This window comes from Opisthorchis viverrini (assembly GCF_000715545.1).
Source record: "Opisthorchis viverrini unplaced genomic scaffold opera_v5_204, whole genome shotgun sequence".
In the NCBI taxonomy this organism is placed as follows: Eukaryota; Metazoa; Platyhelminthes; class Trematoda; order Opisthorchiida; family Opisthorchiidae; genus Opisthorchis; species Opisthorchis viverrini.
The window spans coordinates 128437-143058 of NW_008751860.1; positions in this window are offsets into that span (position 1 = coordinate 128437).

Consider the following 14622-nt stretch of genomic DNA (forward strand, 5'->3'; position numbering starts at 1 on the left):
TCTTTATTTATCGTCTGTTGAGTTGGAATAGTGAGGGGAAGCTAGGCAGCATTGAGGGTGACAGCGCTGAAATATAGATTCGGTTCTGACGACATGTACTTTGTGTGTGGATTCTCTTATACGGGCGACAAAAAAATAAGGGCCGGTTGCAACTTGGTGTCCACTCGCGTTACAAATCCAAACTACATGAACTCCGGTGCTTCTGGCTTTTCACTCCGTTGTGGACCACAGTCTCTTTAACGCCTTCTTATTACCGTGAACCCCGGTCTGGATAGCCGAATGATAGCCTGATACGCTTGGCCAAACCAGAATAAGTCAATGAACGTGCGAACCGGCTCATCTATTGATCGCTGTCACGTACAAGCAATCAAAAGTGATACTAAGACCACAACTCATCTGTCAAGGACGAGTGAAGAACAACCAATGAAATCTGTCTCAACGGACACGTTATTCCATTGACTGCTATCTAGTCTCGTTACGTTCGGAGCCGGTTCTCCTAATACTTTCAAACATAGCATGCCGCGTCGGTAAGCCTTAAGCGCACAATGTACTGGTTGGTTAACACTCAGTTTTGAAAGCGCCCGCATATCATCCAACGATTGGAAAACGGTCGCTCTGTTGTTTGTAGAACGAACCGAGCATGCGCATTCCTATTAGCGGGTTCCCAACATCGAAGTAAAACGGATCGTTGTAGGGTTTGTGGAAGATGTATTGTTCATACTCACATCACTCTCTCCTGTCCTGGCGTAATTATTCTGGTGAGTCCATACCAAATGGAGGAAGCACTGGACTGGAGTTTCACTCTTATTAGAGCTGTGCCGGGGTTTGAACCCCGGACATGCGAGGCGAGCGTGTTCCACTACCTCACCAGCGCATGTGGGACGCACCTTAATTTTCACGTCTGAACAGGCGAACGTGTTCACTCTCGAGAGATGTGATTGGTGTGCCCGACTCATCATCGAACGATGGCCCGGTAGCTGTCTTGGTTGTGATGATCGATTGACCCGCCTGGCAGAACTTTCCCCCTTTGGTGCACACTCACAAGAATAATTACGCCAGGTCAGGAGGACCACTGTTCAAACGAGAGTGATGTGAGTATGAATAAAACCAATCGCTCAATGGAATGACTTCATACTCACTGCACACTGCAACATAAAACATGTAGCTAACTGCCACCTAGAGGAAACTGTGCAGGTGTGACGAGATTAACAATCATGAACTTAAAGACACAAATCAATAGAAAATAACAAGGTCAAGCGCGAGGATTACTTGCGTGGGCGCACGCACGAACGCAGTTGTGCCAGGCATTAGGTCCAGTGGCATGAGTGAACAGGTAACCGCTCATACAGAATAGCACTAGCAACAAGAGTACTAAGGACTACTAAGGTACAACTGAATCCTCAGATAAATTACTTTGTTTTGTAGCTGTAGCCTTGTCACCTAGATCAAACGAAAGAAAACCATGGTTTGCCAGTGAAATCACTGAAGTTAGCCCGGAAGTGTAAAAGATGGTCGCCAGTGAACGCCACCGCGCTGTAATTATCAGGCCCCTTAGTGTTTGCGTCAAGTGGTAGGCATTTTACTGCAGAATTGTAGGCTAACTTTTGTTCGTACTACCCCCCCCCCCCAACCTTGCAGAGTCGGTTCCTCTAAAGAGCAGCTGACGTTCCCAGTGTAGATTTTATCGTCCCCCGTTCAAAAAGCAAGAACAACCGCATAACGTTTCCGTTGGCTTTTTGAATGTCGTCAGCACGGCACGTTTCGTTAATTCCGAATCGTCTGTAGGCGATTTTTAGTCTGTTTATTTCAAATGTTACATCGTCAAATCTGACTTTCCAATGGAGAACGGCCACGGTCAGATCTTACAAAAACTTTGTTGTTCTGACCCCGCTTTTTGCAGTTTTCTTCCGAGTTTTTTGTTTCCATAAGATATTCGACTGCCGAACCAATATAAGAATTTTCATGCAACATCTAGTCTCACGAAAAAAGAGCTAACTGTTTGATGCAAAGCATTACATGGAAAGAAATTCTACACCAGAAGTCATTAAACTATTATTCAGGGCAATGAAAAGATCAGAAAATCTCGGTTACCAAAAAAAAGGATTATTCTGAGTCCTGTGCTTACCTGGATAGAGTTTCAGAGTGAGTTCCAAGAATTGCTTTCTCTTGGAATCGATTTTTTTGACACAAATATCATTTCGTACCACACATTTGACCTTTTATTAGACAACATTTGATGAAAATGCGTACTGGTGGTTCGTATAGCGGCTACGCTTACAAACTTTCACCTTACAAAAGGGTCCTTGAAGGTCAACCATATTTGCCCCTGGACTGAAAATATATAACTCGTTTTACAAAGATGCTTCGAAGCATTGAATGAATCAGTGGAGACAAGACTTGGAGATAAACCAACGAATCCTGCGAAAACACGGGGCCTCGTTCTCAAAAATGGGCGATCTGAAAGTATGACCCACTGATCGATGCAGTAAATAAAATTTTTGAACGACGGATCTCATCTGATACTCTTCTTGGCGTGTTTTTTGGTGGCAAGCAATCAGGACCCCACTGTCATGCTTATCTTGTCTCTTTACATCGTTTGCGTCTTGTCAGCTGAGAACGGATTTGCTATGGCGGAGAACCCAATAGAACTTTGTCCGTTGATAGGCCAGCCAGCCGCTCATCGAATGATAGCTCGAATCCAACCGTCTGTCAAGGTCAAGGGTGAAAAGTACGTCGAGTTTCAGTCAAGTTTAGGCTTCACGGTGGTTTCTGATTCTATCTGGAAAATGTGACAAAAAATATGTATTATAGGGGTCAGTCTATCATATCATTAATTATACATATACATATATTTTAGGGGAGCATTAGATGCATCAATGAGGTTCCCCTAACTCAACGGAGGTTCAGACTACTTTTGACGGTGTTTGGTTGACGGAATATCTTGACCTTTGAGCGAAGCTAATAACCAATCACGTTCACAATCTTTGCATCACTGAGTCATTGATCGCACATTTTTCCAATGTCGAAAAGAAAGACCTCGTTCCGTAGTCCGTCGGATGTTCATTGGATGAGGAATCAGAACTCATCAGTCGAGAATGTCCTGTACCGTAAGACTGCTAAAGTGAGAGTGCTACATAAATCAATAGGAAGATTGACCAATCATGTGAATGGAACACAGTCATGTGTTGTGATGACTTGTTCAATCGTGGACAAATACTACGTATCTGTACTGACCGATCGATTACGAAAGTGGCCATAATCTGGTCCAGTTTAGAAGACATGGAAAGGGCCAAGTAGCACTCATGCGTTACATTTTGAACTGAAACGTATTTTTGCAGATCCCGTCGAAAGTCTGACGAGTGCTGCGTCACCATTGTTGACAAGGTCACAGAGAATAGGGAACTATGAAAAGGGATTTGCCTTAAGTATCCGTATCGATTAATTTAATAGCCCGGGGAAGTCAATGACAGACCAGAGCCGAAGTTACATCATCATATAAAAGCCAAAACTTCGGCATACACCACACTGGGCTTTGTTGGGTTTTGTCCCTACACAGACATTCGTGGGAGTATACCAAGTGTCTTCGGCCAATCAGGCGATCTAAATCACCAGCATAAAATTCATATTTAGCCCATATTTTTCAGTAGGTCCCATGGAGACCTATTTTTGGATGTTGTCACTGTCTTCCGTCCGGCTTGATGACAGCGGCCTACAGCCGGTTTTGCTGTTTCAAAAACTGGAGTTTCCGGCAACCTTATCTCGCGCAGTAACACCACAGTGGCGGCGGAAATTGGCTCGCAAACTAAAACGTGAAACCCAACTAAGTCCACGGAATTTCACTGCTCTTGTTAGCTTCATTAATGGCAGTGTAGAAGAGAAACATTTTCGTATCTTGAATATCGATCCGAAAGAACCAGCAACAAGATCTTTACAGCATATTCAGTCGAATTGTGCCACGCACGGGGATTTATTCGAGTTCCAAGGCATCAGTCACGTAATTTGCGAATATGTTTGGCTCCATTTGGTGCAAAGTGGGACCTCATGATGATTCTCCCATTCGTTTGCTCTCTCCACCCATGTACTCTACCTGTGTTCGTCCATCTGTACCCGCCATTCGCCTTACCGTCTCGTTCGACACTGGTACATCAGCATCTGCGCGCGTGTGTACACCTGACCCCCGTATGCTCAGCCACCCTAACTTGTTCTGTCATGAATTTCGTGTGATTTCACCAGACTCACGAGACTGGCCCCGGAAGCGGAGACCCCAACGCACACTGAAAAATCAACATTCCACTCGCTCCGTTCTTTTGCTGTCCGATCTGTGACACTGCACTGTGCCGGTCAGTGACAGACTTGCGCAGTTGTTGACGTCACGAAGGTGGATAATTGAGGTTTATTGTGTAGCTTTGCACACTTTTGTGTACACAGTACCGTAGATCGATATGGGAACAGAACCGTTGTGAGTTCGACGTATCCTGAACTGATTTTACCGTGGAATCGAAGCAGAGGATTTGTATAGATGGAACAGATCGTGCCGGTGGTTGTAAGCCCTTGGAGATCGGGGGCAGGGATGGTCTCAACCCATTTGTTGGGAGTGCAAGCCATACGCCGTTTTACTGTCAGTGCGTGCAAAAATTGGCCAGCTGGTGCACAGCACATGGATAAATCGTTCAAGGTATTTCAAGGAGACTCAACGAAGAAAATGTCCTTTGACAGTAGCACACACAGACAGCCTAGAGTCAAAGAGTGCTGCTCTGAATTTGAGTATCTCGGTGGTGCCGGTCATGACAGACTTGCGCAGTTGTTGACGTCACGAAGGTGGATAATTGAGGTTTATTGTGTAGCTTTGCACACTTTTGTGTACACAGTACCGTAGATCGATATGGGAACAGAACCGTTGTGAGTTCGACGTATCCTGAACTGATTTTACCGTGGAATCGAAGCAGAGGATTTGTATAGATGGAACAGATCGTGCCGGTGGTTGTAAGCCCTTGGAGATCGGGGGCAGGGATGGTCTCAACCCATTTGTTGGGAGTGCAAGCCATACGCCGTTTTACTGTCAGTGCGTGCAAAAATTGGCCAGCTGGTGCACAGCACATGGATAAATCGTTCAAGGTATTTCAAGGAGACTCAACGAAGAAAATGTCCTTTGACAGTAGCACACACAGACAGCCTAGAGTCAAAGAGTGCTGCTCTGAATTTGAGTATCTCGGTGCGGCCTTTCAGAGAAGAAGTGACCATGACAGAATGCCGAGTCTTATGGGATCCCAAAGAAGGCAGATATNACTCAACGAAGAAAATGTCCTTTGACAGTAGCACACACAGACAGCCTAGAGTCAAAGAGTGCTGCTCTGAATTTGAGTATCTCGGTGCGGCCTTTCAGAGAAGACGTGACCATGACAAAATGCCGAGTCTTATGGGATCCCGAAGAAGGCAGATATGTAATACTTGTTTGAAAGTTAGACACATAATGATGAAGGCCTTGCCGTGGTCATATGCAATGGTGTCTCCACTATGGAACTCAAGATGGCATGCGGTGCAAGATCCTTGTTAAAGAAATCCATAATACAGGATCAACGTTTGTTGATGATGCTGATTGAGCCCCCTGTTGACGGGGACTGACTGTTCTGATTAGGTATGAAAGTGGCTGGAATTCGCGCAATAGACCGTGAGGATCGTCACCACTAAGACGAAGAATGGGTGGAGAGGTGAAAACCGGGTCAAGAACAAAAGGTAGGTTTGGCGATGGAGGCATGACTCTTTGATCGAAAGTGAAGGAAGCTTTTTTGGCAGATGCGGCGTAGCCTACAAATGACTGACTTTATGGGAGTAAGAGAACCGATCGATAGATCACCCGGTGCAGTACGGCCGACAAACCGGATTGAGCAACTCGCGAGTAAAATGCAAACCAGTGCAACTGTGCTACTCAGCCAGAGTGTTCTGACGAAGTAAGTGGTTTCTTAAGCACGTAGTTACTCCATTAAATCGATGTGCAACAGATGCGAAGACGTGTTTAGCGGGCACGCGCTCCTGTGCCTACGAAATCGATAATGTCACGTGAAGGAATCTTTCTCCACCCATCTGACTGAGCGGTTTCCCCGATCTGGTCACATGTCCCTTGGGCACGTACATGAGAACCTCAAATGGGCTGTTGTCAACCGAACGGGTTCCCCCCTCTTTGCATTTCAAATACTACTCACGAGTAATAACTGATGAGTCTAGCAGACCACTTCAGCAGAACTGGTCTCCTTTGGTTGCAACATGAAAGGCCCGAACTTCTCTATGCGGATGTGAGGTTCTTCGTAATAGTGGCCATAAAATGGTTGAATACGAGTAGTAGAACAGGAGAAAATAACAAATTCCCTATCCTTTTTGAAGTACTCAATTGCCACGGTAAAATACGCTTGTACGGGTACTCTCTTTTCATCCGACAGCTCATGGATTGAACTCACCGATGATATTGCTGTCCGTCCAACCCAGTTCTGCACAACTTAATCTAAACTAAGTTTCTGTGCTTTGTTCGTTCTCTTTGCTGTAATCTGCAAGCTAAATAAAGTCACAAACGAATTATAGAATTTTTCAATTATCCTTTCTGTCCTTCAGAGGTGTACACCGACGATATACGTACGTGTGGTCAGTTGTTATACGATACTTTCGATTCAGAGGACGAGATGGAGAGCCTAAACTGATCAGATAAATCATTCTTTTGTTTCGTAACTTCTCTAATCCTTATATGGGACCTGGAGCTGGGTGGGGAAAACTCAACTCCTGTGTAGTCAATCTGATATGTGTGTGTGAGAGAGAGAGAGACAGAATATCTGATAACTACATACATCCACTCCCTCTCTCAGAGTAGGTTTTACTCGACTATTTTCTGCCCAATTAGTTCAACTGGCCAAAGCAAACTATGTAACTGACGTTTGGTTACCGATCCTGAAAGATGGGGCAAGTAAATGAATGTCTAATTCGGCTTGTCATGATCAATCGAAGGTCATCCGAAGTGGAGCATTCACATCAAGCAAGGTTACAAGGTCAGGTGGCTACATATGGGGGTTAACTTCCACTATCCTTCATCAAAAGTGAAACTCTGGTCAATTTGCCTCTATGGTCAGTCGGTATTGTATACGCATAACCGTACATCATGTCTCAAATCATGAACGTCTTATTGGCGTGAACGATTTTACCAGGTAGTGTGATCCTATCATCAGAAAGTGGATGCTGAAGGAAAAATAAACCCTCAGGCTACTCGGATGTGACATAACGCTACGAAAGTATGTTGAGTCACTGACCGAAAGCTTCACCATTCGTCAATCCTCATCGTCAAGCTGGGTGTGATCCTCTCATTTGGTATTCTGATCATCAGTGGAGACGAGAGGAGTGGGTCGTTCCTTTGATCATTTCTCCGCAACCAACAGTCAACAGTCTCGCCTTTAATGAAACGTTGCACTTATCGATAGGACTGATAAATCTTGTCTGACAAATTTGTTTGAGTAAGCGTCAATGCATGCTGTAGGTTCTTCGTACTTTTTGATGACGTTACAAATCTTCGACAGCCCACGACCGTTTCGCCCTTCTTGGCGCTCACCAGGTAGGCGTAGTCCCCGAGTTTCCGTCAACCTTATGTTCTACCTGAACCCAGATTGGACTGTTTTCGAGAAATACATTCATTTGCAAATCGATTCGGTTTTCACAAGAGACTCAACTGAATCCCTCGTTTATGATATTCTACAACTGAATATGCTGCACAGAGGCCGCCTCATGATTCAGTTGACACGATATTCGAGATATCGCAGCATATTTTCATAAAGGAAACTACTCACAATGTTGCTGAAAACCCCTCGACATCCCACGACCGGTTTCGCTCTTCTTGGGGCTCCTCAGGTAGGCGCAAAATGGTGTCACTGTGGGTACTACTAACGAGGCATCCGAGTAATATGTTTTCTCGTAACTCTGCTTTACGTCCATTGGAAAGTGGGATTCATTACGGAATCTGTGGAATTGTTTTGTAACATTCGTTTACATCTGAGTGATAGTCAATGAATATCCAGGAAAGATCAGGAAGGCGCGTTCCGGAGGAAGACGGATTTTCAGTTTTTATAAACAAAATGCCTGTGGGAGTCTTGCCTTCCTGTCGAATAGTCTGTAACTGTTCATTTGGTGTTTTCTAATAAATAACTCCGCAGCAAAGGCCTTCTTCCTTTAGCGATGGTAGTAGCGATGAGAATATGAACATTCTGGACGATGGGTGCTTAACTTGTGAACACCAGACTCTTTCAAGCCATGATTGGAAAGCACTGTACACTCGGATACAAAACCCTCTAATTGAGTTCAGGGTATTTAGGACTTCGGGGTGTTTAGCCACTAAAATGTTGCATAAGGATGAGTCAATTTTATAGGCATAACGCGCGGGAACAGACATGTGTAATATCGATTTTCGGTAGCATCGTTTCTGCTTCCAACTCCTCCCTGTAGCAGTTTGCTTTTACGTTTTATTTACGCGCGCCCAACTGATGTTTCTAGAGAGCGGCTCGTATTAATTTATTCAGTTTATGTTCCCAAGTCAGGATAACCTGCAATCAATCATGCCTGAAGATCACGGTCATACTGACTGCCCTGTTTGTAGGCACAAGCCTCCCCGTTTGAAGAATCTGTGAAAAGCAAAAACAAGTATTTATCGCAGATTTTGTGCCCAGTGAATGACCAAAATAAACAAATGTGACCAAACAAAATTAACTGACCAGGCTTTGTGCAATACATTGACTTGAAGAATATCAAGAACGAAAGATTCAAGCAAAATTCAGTTGAATCCCACGTTGGCCCCATGTTAGTTCGCAGGTGAGTATATGACCTGTTTGGAAAGCTTCCCCGTTTGAAGAATCTGTGAAAAGCAAAAACAAGTATTTATCGCAGATTTTGTGCCCAGTGAATGACCAAAATAAACAAATGTGACCAAACAAAATTAACTGACCAGGCTTTATGCAATACATTGACTTGAAGAATATCAAGAACGAAAGATTCAAGCAAAATTCAGTTGAATCCCACGTTGGCCCCATGTTAGTTCGCAGGTGAGTATATGATTCCACTTGCGTGAATTCCGGTTTTCACGTAAGAATCAAGAAAAGCGATATCTACGGTGAACTGAGGGAGGGAGTGTAGTAAAGGTGTAATAGACATCAGGCGAAAATTAGAAACTGATCGTCTGTTCTGTCTCAGAGTGCCGCAATTAAAGAAATTCATCTCCCTCAATTTCCTAAGGAACGGAAATTATTCAACCGCAAACACAACACTAGGGACTGCCCGACCCGTGTGACTCTCTTACAAGTCGTAAAAGATGGAAGAACTTTATTACTGTGGAGATTTCGTCCTATGCTGGAAAGCCGAGAAGCACTGTACAGCTGTTTCAGCAACCTATCAGTAGCGTGTTACATCAAAAAATATACTGCGTTATCTCGAATGCTGTATTAACTGAAACACGAAGCGGTGTCTCATTCATGAACGAGTGACTCAGCCGGGATTCAAATGCACATGTTTCGACAAGAGAGGTAACTTCCTCGTCATCCTAGACCGGTCTTCTGGAATTCTAACCCATTTTGCCATGATTCTGTCGAAAACCACGGGGCTAGGTGATTTTTTCTAGAAATCAAGCCACGAAAGTTTGTTGAACTCTGCCCTATTGTTTGTGGGCTGGGGTTATTCTACTATCATCGCCATCTCCGTAGTGTCTGGTGGTAGTCCCCGGGATGTCTGACATGCTTATAAGGACCGCCGGTATGAGCAACTCACGCTTTCATCTGCGAGATCACTGCGTGCATTCACAGGGGGACTGTGAGAGACAAACCTAAAAATGAGCAATCTTCCCTTTGACTACCCAATCGAATGAAAACACATCTTTTGTCAACACGGAATATTGCCCGGAATTTATGAATCGCACGGATTCAAGTCCACACACGATAGTCAATAAAGGGTGAGACATTGCGGTTTCAGAAGGTTGGGGACCCCGGCGATACAGAGATTTTTCAGTTCAGCTAAGTAGATGAGTGGTATTCATCAGGCTGGTATATGGTTATCCGGAACGGACAAAAGTATTGTTGGTAGTGTGACAAGATTTGGGATTTTTGTGTAGCCAGGAGGTCGCGGGTTCGAGACTCTCCGGTGTTTCGTGAGATGTGCACTGCTGATGATTCCCAATAAGGATGAAACACCTGTACAATGCTTCTCGGCTTTCCGGCATAGATTGGCTTCACTTACCGGACGAAATCTCCACAAAAACTCCTCAAACTACCAACGATACTTTACTACCGTCTGCAGTTTGACAAGCGCCTCAGGTGTTATCTCATTCGTGTTTGGTTGTTTTGTTCGCCGGCAAACTTACAGCCAGCCTGTCGTCTTCAGGTGAGGATGGGTTATCAATAAGCGTCATCATCATTCGCGCACCGACGATATCACCTCCGCCAGGCTGGATAAATAACTTGTATTTCGCAGTGCTCTTCAAATGAAAATGAGAAGACCTAGTTGTCTATTTCTGTAAGTCCAAAGTGTTCTGAGGTTGTGTCATCTGTAGGGGTCCAATTTCATCAATCAAAATAACAATCAAAGTTGCACTGGAATGCGTGACGATATTCAGTCACTTCAACCAATAAGGCTTCCAAAAACCCACTATTATCATTCAAACACCACACTGATTAATTAAAAATCGCTTCCAGAAGCAATGCGCGTGGGTGAAAGCGAATGAACTATGTGGTTTCCGACCTCAGTTTCAACAGCCTAACTGCCGGGGTCAATGTAAACTGGAAAAGTTTGCGGACCAATTTAGTTTTTTAACAGGAAATTCATCTGAATCTCTCGTTTACGATGCTTGTACGTAATTGAATGTGCCCCATCAGGCCACCTCATGTTTCAGTTTGTACGAGATTTGAGATATCGCGATACAGTGTATAGACGTATTATACTACTCATAAGGTTGTTAGAAAAGTTTATCTTTAACATACTAGATGTCTCATAATAAACGCGAAATTTAATTGGGTAAGTAAACGAAGCCAAACATCAAAAAGGATCACAATTTGTTTTACTGTTAGTAGCCACATAAAAGAGGTTTTGTGTGCAGCTGTTGAATTTTTTTATTTACTACGGGTGTCAGTACGTGCATTGAAGTTGTGGAACTCTATTATTCCCTTGGTGAAAGCGCCACCGCGGTTAATTAAACGTAGTTACTTGAAGTAAGGATAAAGAAACTTTTTATTATTAGTAGCCATATAGAAGGTTTTGTAAACAAGTGTTGAAATTTTTTGTTTACGATGAATGCCAGTACGCGCATTGAAATTGTGAAACTCTATTATTCCTTTGGTGACAGCGCCACCTATGCACTTCGTGGTTGCAAAACCAAACATGGTCTTATCAAAGATCCTCTCACCGTGTCGACGCTGGATTGCGAAATCTGAGTCCACTGGATCGGTATTGGATTTTCCTGGAAACGGGAGATAGTCACTGAGTGATGAGAGGGCGCCCATTGTACAGAATGACGTCGAGTAAATTCAGTCCCAGAGCACCATGACATCTTCATCAATAACTCAGGTGTCTCAGTTGACCGGCATTCCCCGCGCCAGCGTGCATCGTATTATGAGACGCCACCTTCATCTCAACAAGATGGCGCTCCATTTCACTACTCAAACTAAGTGAGAACTTACCTCCGAGAGCAGTTTTCTGATGAGAGAGTCATTGCTCATTGATTTCCAAACTTTTGGCCAGCAAGGTCACGCGATCTCACACCTCTGGATTATTGGTTTTGGATAATATTCAATGCTCGCGTATATCATGAAAATAAACCGAAGAATTTGGTGGAGCTAAGAGAAAGAATTGAAGAGGAGTGTGCACGAGTGACGCTTGAAGAAGTTAAACATGACATGCTGTGTCTTACATCTCATACCACCTCCAACTTGTTATAGAAGAGAGGGGCAAACTTTTCAACATTTTTGTAATGTTAGTTTATTTATAATAGACCTCCATAATGTCTATAAGTTTATATAAAAAATAATGAATGTTTAAATTAATTTTAAAGTTTGAACGTGATTATTATTTTTTGCGTTTATTATGAGACACTCTGTAGTTAGTTGGTGGTAACACTGCAACATCTCCATGGGGGCAGGCAGGAACGTTAGTGCGAGGGCTCGTTGCTTAGCCACCGCAAAACCATATCGAATGAGTCCTATTGGAAGAACTTTCTGGAGAATGCACTGCCGGCTGAAGTGCCTTAGCCTTCAGGCACACTATGACGCTGTATGGAGGCCGACACTGGCCGCACCATCAAGGGCCTCCAGTGAAGCACAGATAAGAAGAGAAAAACTTCGATCCGAAAGAATGAATGACAACGCTTTGAATTCAAAGGATGCATTCCTGTCAATATCGTACATTGCCTGGCGTAATTTCAGCTCCTGAAAAGTGTGTGGAGACTTCAGTCTTCACAATATAGTTTCATTTTTTGAACTTTCCCGAACAGTTCGAGATAAATCACTTGTCCAACGACCTTCATTTTCTCTCGGCGAATTGTCTAAGAACTTCACGAGGTCTTCGCAAACAGGGATACAAATCTGTCTGGAAAGACGAAACAACTGTTTTCAACGTTTCTCCTCTTCGGAAACACAGTTGAATATCGCGAATAAAAATAATCAATGCAAACGTTCAGATTTTTGATATTTTGTGAGCGAGAATTTGAAATTCGCTTCGTTTGGGAAGCGCTTATGCCAAAGCTTGACAAAAAACGTTTGTCGTTCTGCAATTCAAATAGATACCATTTCCAGAACCCACTGTGTATGGGCGCCGCCTGATTGATCTGAGACATTTAGCGAATTGGGATCGGACAGTTAAAGTATCTAGGTGAATAACACATCTTACCTAGTGGCAACAGCGCCTCTAGGCAAAAAATATCTAACTGAAATGTCACGGAAATATTACAGTCACTGATATTTCAGCAGGTCAGTACAGTTGTAAGACTTGAAAAAGTTGATATTTCTCCTCAAAGAAGCAGTCTTATTTGGTCAAAAGAATTTCGCAACCCTTGAAAAGGGAGACCTTGTAGCTACCCAGTCACCCTCATACTTGTCTGTTCAGTTCACAGTAGCTCACTGGATCACGAGACTTTTTTTCTAATACTCACAAACCACGTCACATTAAGGTGACTCATCAGACGTCGATTGTCTGTACCGTCTGGTGAGCGTAGCCACTGCTCACGTGCTGACGCGCCCACGTACGCGCAAACGGACCTACACATAGGGAAATCGAGCGCAGTTAGCACACACAGTCTCGCGCGTGCACAGGGAGCAAGGAGTCAGTCAAACACTCCAAGTCCACGGACAGCTATGGAATACGTGTAGCAGCCATACTGCGGAGAAAACACGTTCCCGCCGTCCGGACTTTGACCAAGGGACTCTCACAGACGATAAGTTTGACTTGCTGCACATTCTACATTGCCTTTATTTTATACATGCTGCAAATCGCTTCTGTAAACTACTGTCAACCACAGTTAGAAACTTCTATCAGTGCATACACCTTCTGAGTTGTGTTATGACTATCCCTGCGAGCAATATTAATCAAACGTGAATCTTTGAAGTTTAAATGCAAATCTGGTTTCCAAACCGGCCAGACGTTAACAGTCTTGTTTAGCCAGGCATAGTTCCTCTCCACTCAGCGACAAGTTACAACGAAGGACTTTCCTTAAACACGTAGCTAACGTGTCACTTTTATAACGCAACGCTTTTTTCTGTTTAGGAAAACCGTTCAGGAGTAGCTGCAGTCCCTGCAGTTCAGAAGGGACCCGATCTAAGAGACTTCATCGAGGAGGGGTTTCTGGTGGCAAGAAATGTGTTCCCGCTTGGGGCACACAACTCCCGCGCGAACAGGAAGCTCAATGAAATGACTGATTCCCCAAGAGGAGGCAGTTGATGTACCTTGGGTCAAGATCTTCAATCCGTCCAGTGATTGAAAGCGCTTGTCGTGAGAGAAGGCAGGAAATTATCTTTATTCTTTGTTTTTTATGAGTCTGCAAACACGACTGTTTTACCTGGGTACAAAGATGTGTAGACAAAAAACGAAGGATCAATTACTGACTTGACGAGGGTAACGAAAAGAATCAATTGAACGATGGAAAACACTATGCGTGTATTTATTAGTGCACTGTTGATGATGGCCATAATACAATTGAGAAGGTATATGAACTAATAAAAGTTTTTAGTATAGTTGACAATGGTGAGATGCCACACGTATAAAAATAAATAAAATGCGAAATGGGAGCAAGTCAAAAGAGGAACTTATCGTCAGTGAGAGTACCTTGGTGAAGGTTCGGACGATGAGAACGTGTTTTCTCCGCAGTATGGCTGCTACACGTGTTCCATAATTGTCCGTGGACTTGTGGAGAGTAGTTCTCCCTGCGCGCGCGCGAGTCTGTTTGTCCTGACTGGGCTCGGTTTCCCCATATGTAGGTCCGTTTGCGTGTACGTGGGCGCGTCGGCACATGAGTAGTTGTTACGCTCACTTGACGGTACAGACAATCGATGTCCGATGAGTCATCCTAATGTGACGTGGTTTGTGGGCATGAAAAAAGACAAGTCTCGTGATCCAGTGAGCGACTGT